Here is a 14611-nt window from a genome sequence, read left to right on the forward strand (position 1 = left end):
GAAAAATCATGGTGGTTCAAGGAGTTCGTACTCCTCGTTCCTGTTATCAGTCCTGAGAAAATAAGGTTTTAATCAGGTTTTGTTTACCTTAAAAGAGCCGAACTTGGGATGACTCACCTCCACTGTGCCGAATGGAAAAATACTGAGTACCGTAAGAGGGATTTCCTTATTCGGTGTAGTAGTGACAATGTGGGGATCTGCGGCATCTAGTAAGACTTTATCACCAATCTTAAGCTGATTTGGAGAGGTATAGGGCTCGTTTTGGCGTAGTTTCGATTTATCATGTGTTGTCAATTTATGTGCTCACCATTCTTCTAGCTCCTCTATCCGTAGCCTTCGTTCTTCATGAATGTGTCCTCTATCATTTCTGGAACATGGCTCGTGAACTTCTTTGAAGCTCAATTTCTGCAAAGTCATATTGTCAGTTTTAGTAGATTAGTGTGGACTATTACCTTCAATGTTCGATGTGATGCCAGAATTACGAGCTTGAAGGGTGATCGTGTCGTCTCCTACGCGAAGCGTGAGCTCAGCTGTGCCAACATCAATAATTGTTTTAGCAGTTGCTAAAAAGGGCCTCCCTAAAATCAAAAGGGTGTTATTATCCTCCTCTATGTCTAGAACAACGAAATCAACGGGGAATATAAACTTATCTACTTTCACGAGTACATCTTCAATAATACCCCTAGGGAATCTTATAGTTTTATCTGCCAATTTAATGCTCATCCTAGTTTGTTTAGGTTTCCCAAGACCTAGTTGCTTAAACATTTTGTAAGGCATGATGTTAATATTAGCCTCTAAATCAGCTAATGCATGACTTATATCTAAACTAACAATTAAGCAAGGAATTGTAAAACTTCCTGGATCTTTCAATTTGTGAGGTAGCTTATTCTGTAGAATAGCTGAGCAGACTGCGTTTAGCTCCACATGTGATGCTTCGTCCAACTTCTGCTTATTTACTAAAAGCTCTTTTAAAAATTTCATTGCATTTGGCATCTGTGACAAAGCTTCAATAAACGGTAAGTTAATATGTAATTTTTTCAAAAGTTTGAGGAATTTACCGAATTGTTATCTGAGCGGTCTTTCCTTGTCGTGTTAGGGTATGGGACACGAGGTCTATATTCTTTATTCACCATTTTGTTATGACTTACCTCACTTTTACCTTTGTTCACCACAGTTTCTTGCATCAATTCTGGCTCAGGCGCAATGAATCCTTCCTTATCTTGAGTACTAATTGCGTTGAGGTGTTCCCTTGGGTTAGGTTCAGTATTACTTGGTAAGCTACCTTGTGGTCGTTCTGAGATTAGTTTGGATAGCTGACCTATCTAAGTTTCGAATCCTTGGATCGATGCTTGTTAATTTTTAAGTGCTGTCTCGGTATTTTGGAAATGGGTTTCCGACATTGACATGAATTTTGAGAGCATCTCCTCAAGGTTCGATTTCTTCTCTTGTTGATAAGGTGGCTGTTGAAAACCCAGAGGATTTTGTGGCTTTTGATTCCCTTGACCACCCCAGGAGAAATTTGGGTGGTTCTTCCAACCTGCATTATAAGTAGTACTGTATGGGTTATTTTGAGATCTAAAGTTATTGTTACCCATATAATTGACTTGTTCCTCTTTGGTTGTAGGATTGAAGGATTGATATTCTGTATGCAAACCTTCTCTACTTGAGTCACACCTCATTACTGGATGTACCTGCGTAGAACCAAGTAAACCATCAATCTTTTTATTGAGAAGTTCTACCTAATTTGACAGCATGGTAACTGAGTCGACGTTATAAACGCCGGCTGTTTTTGTTGGCTTAATCCTCATGACTTGCAACTGATAGTTATTCAGTGACATTTCTTCAATGAATTCATAAGCCTCTTCAGGTGTTTTTTTGTTGATGGTTCCGCCAGCAGCTGCGTCAACCATTTGCCGAGTCGAGGGATTCAAACCATTGTGGAATGTTTGTACTTGAAGCCAAAGCGGTAACCCATGGTGAGGGCACCTTCTCAATAAGTCCTTGTATCTCTCCCATACATCGTAAAGTGTTTCTAAATCCATCTGCACAAAAGAAGAGATATCATTACGTAATTTAGTCGTTTTAGTAGGCAAAAAATATTTTAGTAAAAAATTTTCGATCATTTGTTCCCAAGTAGTAATTGACCCTCGTGGTAACGAGTTCAACCACTGTTTAGCTTTGTTCCTTAATGAAAAAGGAAATAACGACAAATGGCATCATCAGAAATGCCATTGATTTTAAATGTATCGCAAAATTCCAAAAAGTTTACTAAGTGAGCGTTGGGATCTTCATCCTACAAACCATCAAACTGAACAAACTACTGTATCATTTGAATTGTGTTAGGTTTTAGTTCAAAAGTATTTGCAGCTACAGCTGGTCTAACTATGCTAGATTCAGTTCCTATTAGAGAAGGTTTAGCATAATCATACATAGTACGTGGAGTAGGATTTTGATTAGCCGCAATTGTAGGAGGTAGCTGATTGCCTTGGTTTTCAGCCATTTCTTCGGTTGGGGGTTGAGTATCGTCTTCTTGCTCGTTTTCTGTGTATCTTAAACTGTGCCTTATTTCTCTTTGGTTTCTACGAATTGTGCGATCGATTTCTTCGTCAAAAATTAATTGTTCCGACGGGTTTCTTCTAGTCATAAACTATAAAAACCTGCCAAGAGAAAGAAAAAGTAAATTAATTAGTAATAATAATAAAATTAAAATTAAAATTGCAAGAAAAATAAATGGCTAAAGTAGTAAAAATTTAGCGTTCCTAATATTTTAGTTCCCCGGCAACGGCGCCAAAAACTTGATCGCGTGATTCGTAACAAGTAATAAATATTTATAATGAAGATCAAACCTAGACAAACTATTATCACGACGAAAAGGCAAGTGCACCTATCGAACAATAGTATAGTAATGGAAAGATCGGGATATCGTACCCAAGGGAACCAAAAGTACTAGTAATAACTATCTTTTTATTATTTAACCTAGAAATAAAGGGGGATTGTTTATTAAACTAATTAACTAATTAAACTAAAGCAAAGAGAAAATTTGGAAAAATACTTGAAAAAAAGTAATTGATAAAGATGACACCCAAGGAGGAATCCACCTAGATTTCACTTGTTATCTGACTCTGAACCAGATGATTTATTCAATTGACTTGATTCGTAAGACTCCCTAACCTATATTATTATCTCTTTCGAGACTAATAACGTCTAACTCTTAGTTGAATTAATTGAAATCTCTTTCTTAATTAAAACCCCTAGGGAAGCAGTAAATCTATCTATGGACTCCCATATTAGGTTTCACCTTAATCCGACAAAATCTCATAACCCTATTTCTAGGCGTTCGATTCTCTCCGCTTAATTATGCCAAATCTACTCTTAGACAGGGACTTTTGCTCCTCTACATAAGCACATCAAATCATGAATCAATACCCAGAATATTAACTCAAGCATTAAGAACACATAATTAAGAACAAATCAAGTATTTATCATATAGTGTAGATAATAATAGCAAGATCCATCATAGGTTTCAGCCCCCTTAGGTATCTAAGGGGTTTAGTTCATAATAAAATAAGAGTACATCTCAAAAGTATGAAAATAACAAAACATAAAGAAAACTCTAAAACCCCTGAAGGAATTCTGAGAGAGATCTTTAGTCTTAGATTAGCTCCGACTTTTGGGATGGATCATCTGGCTTCCTTCAAGTAATTCCGAGCGTGTGGTTTTGTATTCCAGAAAAGTTCTGGAGGGAGGCCCCCTTCTAAGTCGTACTTAGGGTGTTTATATAGGCTTTGGATTTGGCGTTTATTAGCCAGCTTAGAAAAGACAATCAAAGCTAGTAATTAAATTATATATGGGTGAATGGTTAAACCAAGAATTTAAGTTTCTAGTGCAAGGAAGAAGAAATGAAATCGGTTTCAGAAAAAAAATTAAAGAGTAACATTTTGAATCCAGAAGAAAACTCCTCTTAAAACTCTTATCTCATATATAAATATGATCCAATCTCCTTCATAGACATTCAACAAGTGTCACTTGGATTCAGAGTTTGTCTCTTTTATTGGCTTACTAGCCACTTTCAGATGTACCAACGTTTAGAGTAGAAATATTGTACAAAATATGTTCAAAATATGGTGTTCGCAAGTATATGGGTTAGGTTGTAATATAGTTACAATTAAGCAGGTGAGTACTTCAAGTATCGTACCCAAAAGAGGCAAGCACTAAATTAATCCTAATCTAAACACAAATAGATCTAATTAGTACTTTAAGTAAATTATATTACGCAAAATAAAATAGAGATTTTTGGGGCTTCTATAATAATAAAGAAAATAACATAATAACGAAGCATTGGGTAATCAATAACTAAACAGTATCCAATTTGATCATGGGTGCTTAGCGTGCTTCAGTAATCATAACCAACTATTGCTTTTGGCTTCTTGTTCAATCAACAAGCAATTACCCTACCAAGATCTTTCGACCTTCTAGTCAAATAACGAGTCGGCAATAACTACTAATCTCTCGACCTCACAGTCTAGTTCGGTTCGGGGTTAAGGTGATCATAGATATGCTATACCAATTTTGGGTTAATTCCCACCTAAATGACTTTCTAGGGTCATCAAACTTAGGATTTATGTTCTTCCTCTCCCAAACACCTGATCTATTAAGAAAACCCTACAAAATAGTTAATTAATTAAACCTGTGCTCACTAATCCCCCATAAAAGGATTAGTTGCTTATGGATCTCATAAACATGATAAACTTGATATAGAAAATAGACAAGAATAACGAATCAAGAAATAAGGTTTAAGATAAGCCTGAATCATATTAAAGATAATGTCAAATCCACATAGAGTTTGATTGAGTTCCATAGATCGAATCTCCTAATGAAAGAAATATGAAAACTAGAAATAATCCTAAAGCCTAAGAAAAGAGAAAACTAAATACTCAAACTGTGAAGAAAATTATACAATATCAAAAGCTATCTATAACATGTGTTAAATGAGCCTATTTATAGAATTAGAATGGATGTCATCCTTAACCCTAGGTTAACGGCCATTCTTGTGCTTAATGTTTGGTTGTACGGACCAAAATGCCCTAGGCTTGTTATTATTTCCTATACAAAGTTGATGTCGTGACACACCAGATCCTGTGTCGTGACATCAAAGGTAGTATGCTCATCCTCAGGGTATCTTCAGGGGTGTGTCGCGACACCGAAGGTAGTCTTGAAATTCTTATGTTTTGCTCCCTATGTTATGAAATCCAACTCTCTGTGTTTCAACACAATGACTAGTATAGAGTTAGCACACCTTCTAATGTCTCCTACACACAAAGCATATTAGCTCACTGTTAGGCCACGTTTGGCCCCTAAGGTCAATAAAGACTCAAATTACACAATTTATTAAATTTAAATAAAGTAACAAAAACTTAACTAAAACCTAACTAAAGTGCTTGTATTCAAGCTCTTCAAATGCGAAAAACTAGTTTAATCTACTACACTGAATTACGATAGATCACTTATAGATTCTAAAAGAAAATAATTAAAAACCCTATGTAATAAATATTAAGACAGATAATTCAATTGATTCCTCCTAACTAAGCATTTCACAACCTAACACAAATAGTACCAAAACAAACCAAACATATTATACATTTAGTGATAAATCATACTGCAATTTACCTTTTTTTTTTCAGCTGACGCCTTTCCCTTTTGACTAATGAAAATAATATAAAATAAAATTTTTCTTAAATTACTTGGTGTATAGTGCGCACTGTATAGTATGCACCGAAAAGTCTACGCCACAAGAAGCAAATAGGTGAATTACAACCTGCCAAACACATATTCTTTCAGTACTATAGGCCTTATCCTTGAACCTACCTGAACTAGGGTATGATAACTCTAGTAAGAGAATCTTATTGATTTCAATATTCAACCTCATTACTTGAGCCTTTATCTAAATTTAATATTCAACCTACATAGAGTTCAATACTAAATAGAAATGAGAATAAACAAGAGCAACATCATCTTATACTAATTAAAGCTTTGGTACAAGTCATAGTTGAATTAATTAATCTAAAAGCATAAACTTTGTATTAAATATATATTTGAAACGCCCTGAATTTTGGGCCTAGAAGTATTAGGTTTTGAGTATGGGAACAATCAGGAGGCAGCACATAAATGTTTAGTTGTGCAAGAAATTGACACAATTGAGTATTTGCTTCAGTGATTAAGTATTTTAGAAGAGTCTGAGAAGTCTTGGGTTCAAGCCTAGGCATGTGCAAAAATTTTGTTTTTTTTAAGGAATAAACCCTGTCTCTAGTCAATAGACTTTTAAATAAAATGGGTGAAGCATGATATAAATAGCTTGCCGGTCTAGGGGTTAAGTGGCGTGTTACCTATGCCAGAGGGCTGAGGTTCAAATCCTGGTAAAGGTAGTGAGGTGTTTTATTTTGCTACTGTAACACCCCGTACCCGAGACCGTTTCCGGAGTCGGACACGAGGGGTTAACAGACTTAATTCACTTATTTTCACAGTCCATTTTAAAAATTTCCAGACAGCTGACTAACTGCGTTACTGTCACCTTAAAAATCATATCTTGAGTAAAAAAACTCGAAAATCAGTTTCGTAATTTTTCCCTGAAACTAGACTCATATATCCACACAAAAATTTTTTTCTAGAATTTTTGGTCAAGCCAATTAGTACAGTTTATTAGTTAAAGTCTCCCCTGTTACAGGGTTCGACTGCCCTGACCTTCCTGCATTGCGACCTAGATATCTCCCTGTACAGGGCTTCAATATTGATGCCGTTTGTTTCTATGGAAACTAGACTCGAAAAGAAATCTATACATATATGGAATGACTTTTAATTATCTCTGGTTAATCTATAATGAATTTCAAAAGTCGGAACAGGGAATCCAGAAACTGTTCTGGCCCTGTTTCGCGAAAACTTAAATATCTCATAATATACTGTTCATAGGATCGTTTCGTTACTTTTCTATGAAAATAGATTCATCAAGGTTCGATTAAATAATTTTTTCACTATTTAATTCCATTCCTAATATTTTTAGTGATTTTTCACATTCACATCACTGCTGCTATCAGCATCTATTTTTAAGGTAGACTTTACCTATTACATAGTTTCCATGATTCAATTAGCCCTTTAGCATATATAGCACAAAATATGATCATGATTAACCATTCCTACGGCTAATCGTTCCCAAACATTTCCATACCTCTTAATGAACATCATACAAGACGATTATAATACTAAGCTCAAAGTGTATATAAGCCATTTTCGCATGGCTATCCAAATTTACACAAAACCAAAGGGTCCATGACCAACAACAAAACGGGTAGTCCTATACATGCCATTTCAAAGTTCAACCAAAAGTGTACCAAAAAGGGGCTTTGATAGTGTGGATGACTTCGACTTCAACAATCTCGAGTCCGATGGCTGACGAACCCAAAATCTATAAAACAGAGAATCAAAGAAACGGAGTAAGCATTTAATGCTTAGTAAGTTTGAGCCATGGAATTAGACACAACCAAAGTATAGCATTCATATGGCTAAACGGATAATCTCATATGCACAAATTCTCAATATCATACTTACTTCACATTACCAACCCTTATATTCATACACAAAAGATCAACTTAGCCAAGGCCTAAGCTCATTAATTTCTTGGCGAATATTATTTAAACGGAATCACCACCCTAATGCATATACGAAACGTACCTCATCGTTGGGCTTTACGAGCGTAACAATTTAAATTATTACAGCAAGATCACTCGTTCTCAAACCAAGTACCTTTGGAGTTTAGCCAGATATAGCCACTAGCTCAAATGCCTTGGGACTTAGCCCGGTTATAGTAACTTGCGAAATGCCTTCGGACTTAGCCGGTATAATAACTCGCACAAATGCCTTCGGACTTAGCCCGGATATAATAGCTCGACAAACGCCTTGGGACTTAGCCGGATATAGTAGCTCGCATGAATGCCTTGGGACTTAGCCCTAATTAGCCACTAGCTCAAATGCTCTCGGGACTTAGCTCGGTTATCATCCGAACATTCATGCACATATCAATAAATCATGACACATCTAATTTCATTTTCATAATTAGAGTTCAAACACAAGTCACGTATTAAGCATTCCCATTTCGGCTCACTAGCCACATACAAATAGCATGGTTTAGTTTGCTTTATAACACGATCTCTATGCACATACATTATGACTTAATCAAATCATAAACTAAGTCTCATTGCTCGAAAACTTACCTCGGATGTTGTTGAACGATTTCGATGGCTATTCGACCACTTTTTCCTTTCCTTTATCGGATTTAGTTCCCCTTTACTCTTGAGCTTAATTTAACAAATAAATTGATTTAATCATTTGAGCATCAAAAGAGGAACTCAAGATACTTAGCTCATATATATACATTAGACACTAAAGTCACATACATATGAAATCATGAATCAACTCAACATATTAGCCAATATTCACCTTAGCCGAATTTTCTAAGTCAAGATAAAGCCATCAACATGTTTACCTATGGCCGAACATACACATCAACCTATGTACTCATTCATGTGGTCGAGTATACATATTCCAATATGATTTCATTTCCACTTCGTTTAACACTTAACTTTTACCACATGTCAAATAACCCATTTCTTTACTCATGTGGCGATTATATTCGGTCATGCATACACACATAAAATCAATTTGGAGACTCTATCAATCCAACATACATTCGGTAATAGTCCATAATTCTCTCTCGGCCACTCATTTCCCACTTAACAAAGCTTCCATTCGAACTCATTAGTGAGTATCAATTAACTTAAGCTATCTTTTAAACCTTTATTTATCACTTCATGCCAAACCAAAGACCACATTCGCACTTTCATCCACCATTCTACCAAGCATGCAATATTCAACCACAACCAACTCACATTCGCCCTAGTTCATAACAAGGTAGCGAATTCTTTTATGGTTCAAACACTCATCCATCATCATTCACCTAACTTTAACATGAAACAACAAAACTCACCATTATTAACTACCATAGTCAAAAACCTTACTCAATCCAAAATCAAAATTTCATCATGGGTTACAAAAAAAATAACTTGATATCTCACTCAAGATCAACTAAAATTTCAAGAACTAATATGAACACCTTACCTTAATATTGACCTAAGATGGCCGATTGCTTCACTCCTTTCTTCCTCCTTTCAATTCGGCCAAGAAGAATCAAAGGACACAACTTGTTTTCATCACCGAATGCTCTTGTTCCCTTTTTTTTCTCTTTAGATTCGGCTAGCAAGAACATGAATGATGATCCCCTTTTTTTTTCTTTCATCATTTTCCTTTTTCCATTTCTTTATTACTAACTTTTTATTTTGTTGTTCCTCCCATGATGCACCAACATAACATGTCTATGACATGTTTTGCCCATCACCCTTTGTCATGGTCGGCCACTAGTAATTAAATGGGGGAAATTGACATGCAAGTCCACCCCTATGATTACATGCACTAATAGATCCTTATAGATTAACCTATCACATTTCAGAAGTGTCACACATAAGTCCTATTGACTAAATTCACATGCAATTTACTAAATTGAAGCTTAAAACTTTCACACATTCATAATCACATATTTTAGACAATAAATATCATATTCAAATAATTTGGTGACTCGGTTTAGCGGTCCCGAAACCGCTTTTCGACTAGGGTCACTTTAGGGCTGTCACAGCTACTCTTGCCATGTAAGTAGTTGAGGTTGACTGAAACTCTGTTGAGTTAAGTGGAGTTTGAATTAGTGATTGAGGAGATATTTATGGAGGGATTTTAGGAGGGATTTGGGGAGAAAATCATGGGGAGTTGAGGGGAGAGGTAGTGTTGTGTCGAAATTGAACTTTGGGCACTCAAGAATTCGGCCTGAGTAGTATGCCTCTCATTTTCAGTTTCCCCTGCTCTTTTCTACGTGAAGGTTGATTATGGTAGGGGTTCCATTCGGGTATTTTTCTATTTCACCTATTTCGGCTTTCAACACTTTTTCTTTAGGCAGAACACTTTCTCTTCTCCCCTCAACACATTCGAGTCTTGGTCTAGTCTGAGCTTATTATCCCTAGTTTTCTCCTTTTATCAATTGCCTCTCTTTCTCTTCCTTCCCCAATCAATTCTTCTTTTGTCTAAATACCTCATCTCTCTCTCTCTCTCTTTATTTTGTTTTTGTTTTGGCAATTATTCTATGACAAATCGGTGAATACACTCGACTCTTTCTTTTTCACACTTAACTGTTATCAAGTCTCACCTTTCTTACACTGTTTAAAGCTGGATATTCTTTTCCTTTATAGCCGATTCTCATCTCCCTTCTCTTGTGTGGTGTTCTTTCGAATTCTAGAACTTCTCGAGGAGTGAAGGGGTTTACAAGTGTCAGTGAAGCGTTCGAAACCTTTCTTTCGTCACTCGATCGAAGGTAACCCTATTCTTAGTCAGCGTGTTCAACCTGAGTATTTTTCCTTTCATTCTTAGGTGTAGGCCGAATGCTCTTTTCCCTACATTTGGGTTCTGTGTTTCTGTAAGTTACCATATGTAGATTTAAGCCACGTGTATTAACAATTCTGATTAATAAAATCTTCTTGTAATGCAGATATCTATCAAGGAGTTTGTAATCAACCTGGACAGTGGTTCAAGCTGGCTAAACAACACTCGTTCAAACAAGGCAAGTATCAAATATGATTTTGTAATAAGTGTTAACAAGAGGGTGTTTAACCTTATTGATTAAAGGACTAACAAAGTGTCTTGATTGAATATAGGTTTGGTTCTTGTGGGCTTTTGCGCGTTTTCTCAAACAAGTGTGTAACAACATTGCCATAATCGTAAATCGACAAAAGCTGAAATAAGTGACTGTTGATGCTACATGGGCGTGCACTCACTTGTGTGGTAATCCGAACGCATAGACATGGGCGTTTGATTGTAGGGGCCACCATGAGTGATTTCATGGTTTGAGGCTGTTTTGGGCCATAGTGGGCCAAAATGGGTCGTGTGGACCCCATGGGCATGTAGGCCCTACACAGGTAAACTAGATGTTGGGCCAGGTTGTGTAATCCACACGACCAAGGCCATTTTTGGGCTATGTAGGCCACACGGGTGTGTGGGCCCACTTGGGCCCGTATTATGGGCTTTGGGCCCATTTTCATTGTTGGCTGTTAAGGTTGCACGGATCGCCCTAGACTACTGTGGACCTACTGTTGGGTTGGTAAGTATACCTGGATCCCCAAAATTGATAAAATCACTATTTTACCCTTAAATGGTAAGATGACTATTTTGCCTCTATGTGAGGTATATATGTATATGCATGTATGACCGTATTTTAGCATGTTATTTAAATTGTAATGGATACATGTATGATTGTATGATATGACATGACATGACATGACATGACATGACTGTATGATGCATTGCATGGGGATGGGTTTATACTGATCGGAGGAAGTGTACTGAAAGGCTTCGAGGCTAAATTACTAGCAGCCCAGCTGCATATTACTATTTAGTGCCGCAACCGGTGCTAATTCTGAAGTGTAGGGATAGGTTGGTTGATTATATCCCCACATGGAGTGTAGGGTTGGACGAAGAAGGAGTGTAGAGGCTGGATGGGTAAGACTTATATACTGTTACTGCACTGATTACTGTTATTGCATTGTTTATTGTTACTGCAATGGGCCAAGGCCCGAACACATGTCTGTTTCTGTATTGAGTTGGGCTAAAGCCCAAACTGATATTGTCATTGTTTCTAAAAAGGGCTTAGGCCTAGACTGTGCTTGTTTTCTAGCTATTTACTTATATGGGATTACACACTGAGTTTTGTAAACTCAGCTGTTTGTTTATGCAGGTAATCCCCAATCTTAGATGGATCGGTGCTGCAAGGGACTCGGAGGTGGCCACACAACTGCACATGCTTCCGTATTTGACTTTTAATTAATAAGTAGTTTAATTTGGGTATTTTGATGTAATAAGGCCTATTTTAATTTTTAATTTTTAATTTGGGATTTTATTTATTTTGATTTATATCTGCTAGCAGTAGGAGGCAGATTTCAAAGGATAAATGTTTTTCAAAACACCAGGTTTATGCAACATATTTTAGAAGCTTCCGCAATAAATAATATTTTACAAAGCAATAACAATTTTAATATGATTAACATTTTGCTAAACGACTTGAGTTTTAAATTAAATGAACATCTTTAAAATCACACAAAGAGGTTAAATTGAGAATGGGTTTTTACAATATCGTACTTTTCGAAAAACACATCAATGTGACATTGTCAGATTCGACCATAACGTCTAGGCCGGGTTTGGGGCGTTATATTTAGTGGTATCAGAGCCAGGTTACAAAACTCGGCTGTGGATTTGGATTTTTTCTGAAGCTTGAAATTTCCAAAAAAAATTGTTTTAAAAGAATTGAAATTATTTTGAAAAGTTTTACTGAATGTGTGGTACACTGAGTCTCTGCACTGGTCTTGTAAGTTCTCTCTGAAACTATATTTTGATTTTGACTGAAACTGCCATAGGTAGGACTGCTGAGACTACTGTAGGTAGTATACCATACTGTAAACTCTTTAATTGTGTATACTGAATCTGTAGAGACCGGTAGACACCAATAGACACTGCGTTGTGTGAAAATAAAACTCTATACTTTTGATATTGTCTCCATAAAATATCTGTTAATAAACACTGGAACTGTAACCTGATGCATAAAACTATTAATTCAAGATTAAACAAAATTCAAAAATGAGCACTAGAGGCACTAGGTCTCTTGATTGTACGGTTGGGGACGACACACTATTCCAAGCTATGTTGCAGATTTTGAAGAGGGTTGTTGGAACCAATACTAGATCTGGGGGCCGAGGGTCGGTTACGGAACGACTCCAGTCCAACGGAGTTGTGCTCTTTTGGGGGTGTCACTGATGTCGCCCCTAACGTGGCCGAGTATTTGATTGACGCACTGTCCCAGTCTATCTACAGACTGTACTGAAAACACTCAAGTTAAATGTGGTAGTGTTTCGAAGCTAGAGTGCACAGCGGGAGCGTAGTGGTGTAGTCTATGTTATACGACTGATCTGATAGTTGGAAATATCAGGGATGAAATTTCTTTAAGGAGGGGTGAATTGTAAGGCCCCAAATTTTGGGCCTAGAAGAATTAGGTTTTGAGCATGGGAACAGTTAGGAGGCAACACATAAATGTTTAGTTGTGCAAGAAAGTGACACAATTGAGTATTTGCTTCAGTGGTTAAGTATTCTAGAAGAGTTTGAGAAGTCTTGGGTTCAAGCCTGGGCATGTGCAAATAAACCCTATCTCTAGTCAGTAGGCTTTTAAATAAAAATGGGTGAAGCATGATATAAAGAGCCTGCTGGTCTAGGGGGTAAGTGGCGTGTTACCTATGCCAGAGGGCTGAGGTTCGAATCCTGGTGACGGCAGTGGGGTGTTTTATTTTGCTGCTCTTGTCGTGTGAGTAGTGGAGGTTGACTAAAACTCTGCTGAGTTGGGTGGAGTTTGAATTGGTGATTGAGGAGATACTAATAGAGGGATTTTAGGAGGGATTTGGGAGGAAATCGTGGAGATTTGAGGGGAGAGGTAGTGTTGTGCCGAAATTGAACTTTGGGCACCCAAGAATTCGGCCTGAGTAGTATGCTTCTCATTTTCCGTTTTCCCTGCTCTTTTCTACTTGAAGGCCGATTGTGGTAGCGGTTCCATTCGATTATTTTTCTGTTTCATCTATTTCAATTTTCAACACCTTTTCTTTGGCGGAACACTTTCTCTTCTCCCCTCAACACATTCGAGTTTTGGTCTAGTCCGAGCTTATTGTCCCTAGTGTTCTCCTATTACCAATTGCCTCTTTTTCTCTTCCTTCCCCAATCAATTCTTGTTTTGGCCGAATACCTCATCTCTCACTCTCCATTTTGTTTTCGGTTTGGCAATTATTCTCTGACAAATCGGTGAGTACACTCAACTCCTTCTTGTTCTCTCTTAACTGTTATCAAGTCTCCTCTCTCTTACACAGTTTAAAGCTGAATATTCTTTTCTCTTATTGCCGATTCTCATCTCCTTTCTCTTATGTGTGGTATTCTTTCGGTTTCTAGAACTTCTCAAGGAGTGAAGGGGTTTACAAGTGTTACTAAAGCGTTCGAAACCTTTCTTTCGTCACTCAATCGAAGGTAACTCTATTCTTAGTTAGCGTGTTCAAGCCAATTATTTTGCCTTACATTCTTGGGTGTAGGCCGAATGCACTTTTCCCTACATTTGGGTTCTGCATTTCTGTAAGTTACCATATGTGGATTTAAGTCACGTGTATTAACAATCCTGATTAATAAAATCTGCTTGTAATGCAAATATCTGTCAATGAGTTTGTAATCAACCTCGACAGTGGTTCAAGCGGGCTAAACAACACTCGTTCAAACAAGGCAAGTATCAAATATGATTTTGGGATAAGTGTTAAAAAGAGGATGTTTAACCGTATTAATTAAAGGACTGACAGAGTGTCTTGATTGAATATAGGTTTGGTGCTCGTGGGCTTCTACGCGTTTTCGCAAACAGGTGTGTAACAACACTACCATAATCGTAAATTGG

At 37.0% G+C, this 14611-nt stretch overlaps 1 non-coding gene across 1 annotated transcript; it reads left to right on the plus strand.

Annotated features, from left to right (window-relative positions):
* The first annotated feature begins 1968 nt into the window (after window positions 1-1968).
* On the plus strand, window positions 1969-2075 carry LOC128293465 (small nucleolar RNA R71). The gene has a single exon (XR_008283647.1). It is a non-coding gene; the product is annotated as a small nucleolar RNA R71 (small nucleolar RNA).
* The last annotated feature ends 12536 nt before the right edge of the window (window positions 2076-14611 follow it).

The sequence above is a fragment of the Gossypium arboreum genome, chromosome 5 (genome assembly GCF_025698485.1).
Source record: "Gossypium arboreum isolate Shixiya-1 chromosome 5, ASM2569848v2, whole genome shotgun sequence".
Classification (NCBI taxonomy): domain Eukaryota; kingdom Viridiplantae; phylum Streptophyta; class Magnoliopsida; order Malvales; family Malvaceae; genus Gossypium; species Gossypium arboreum.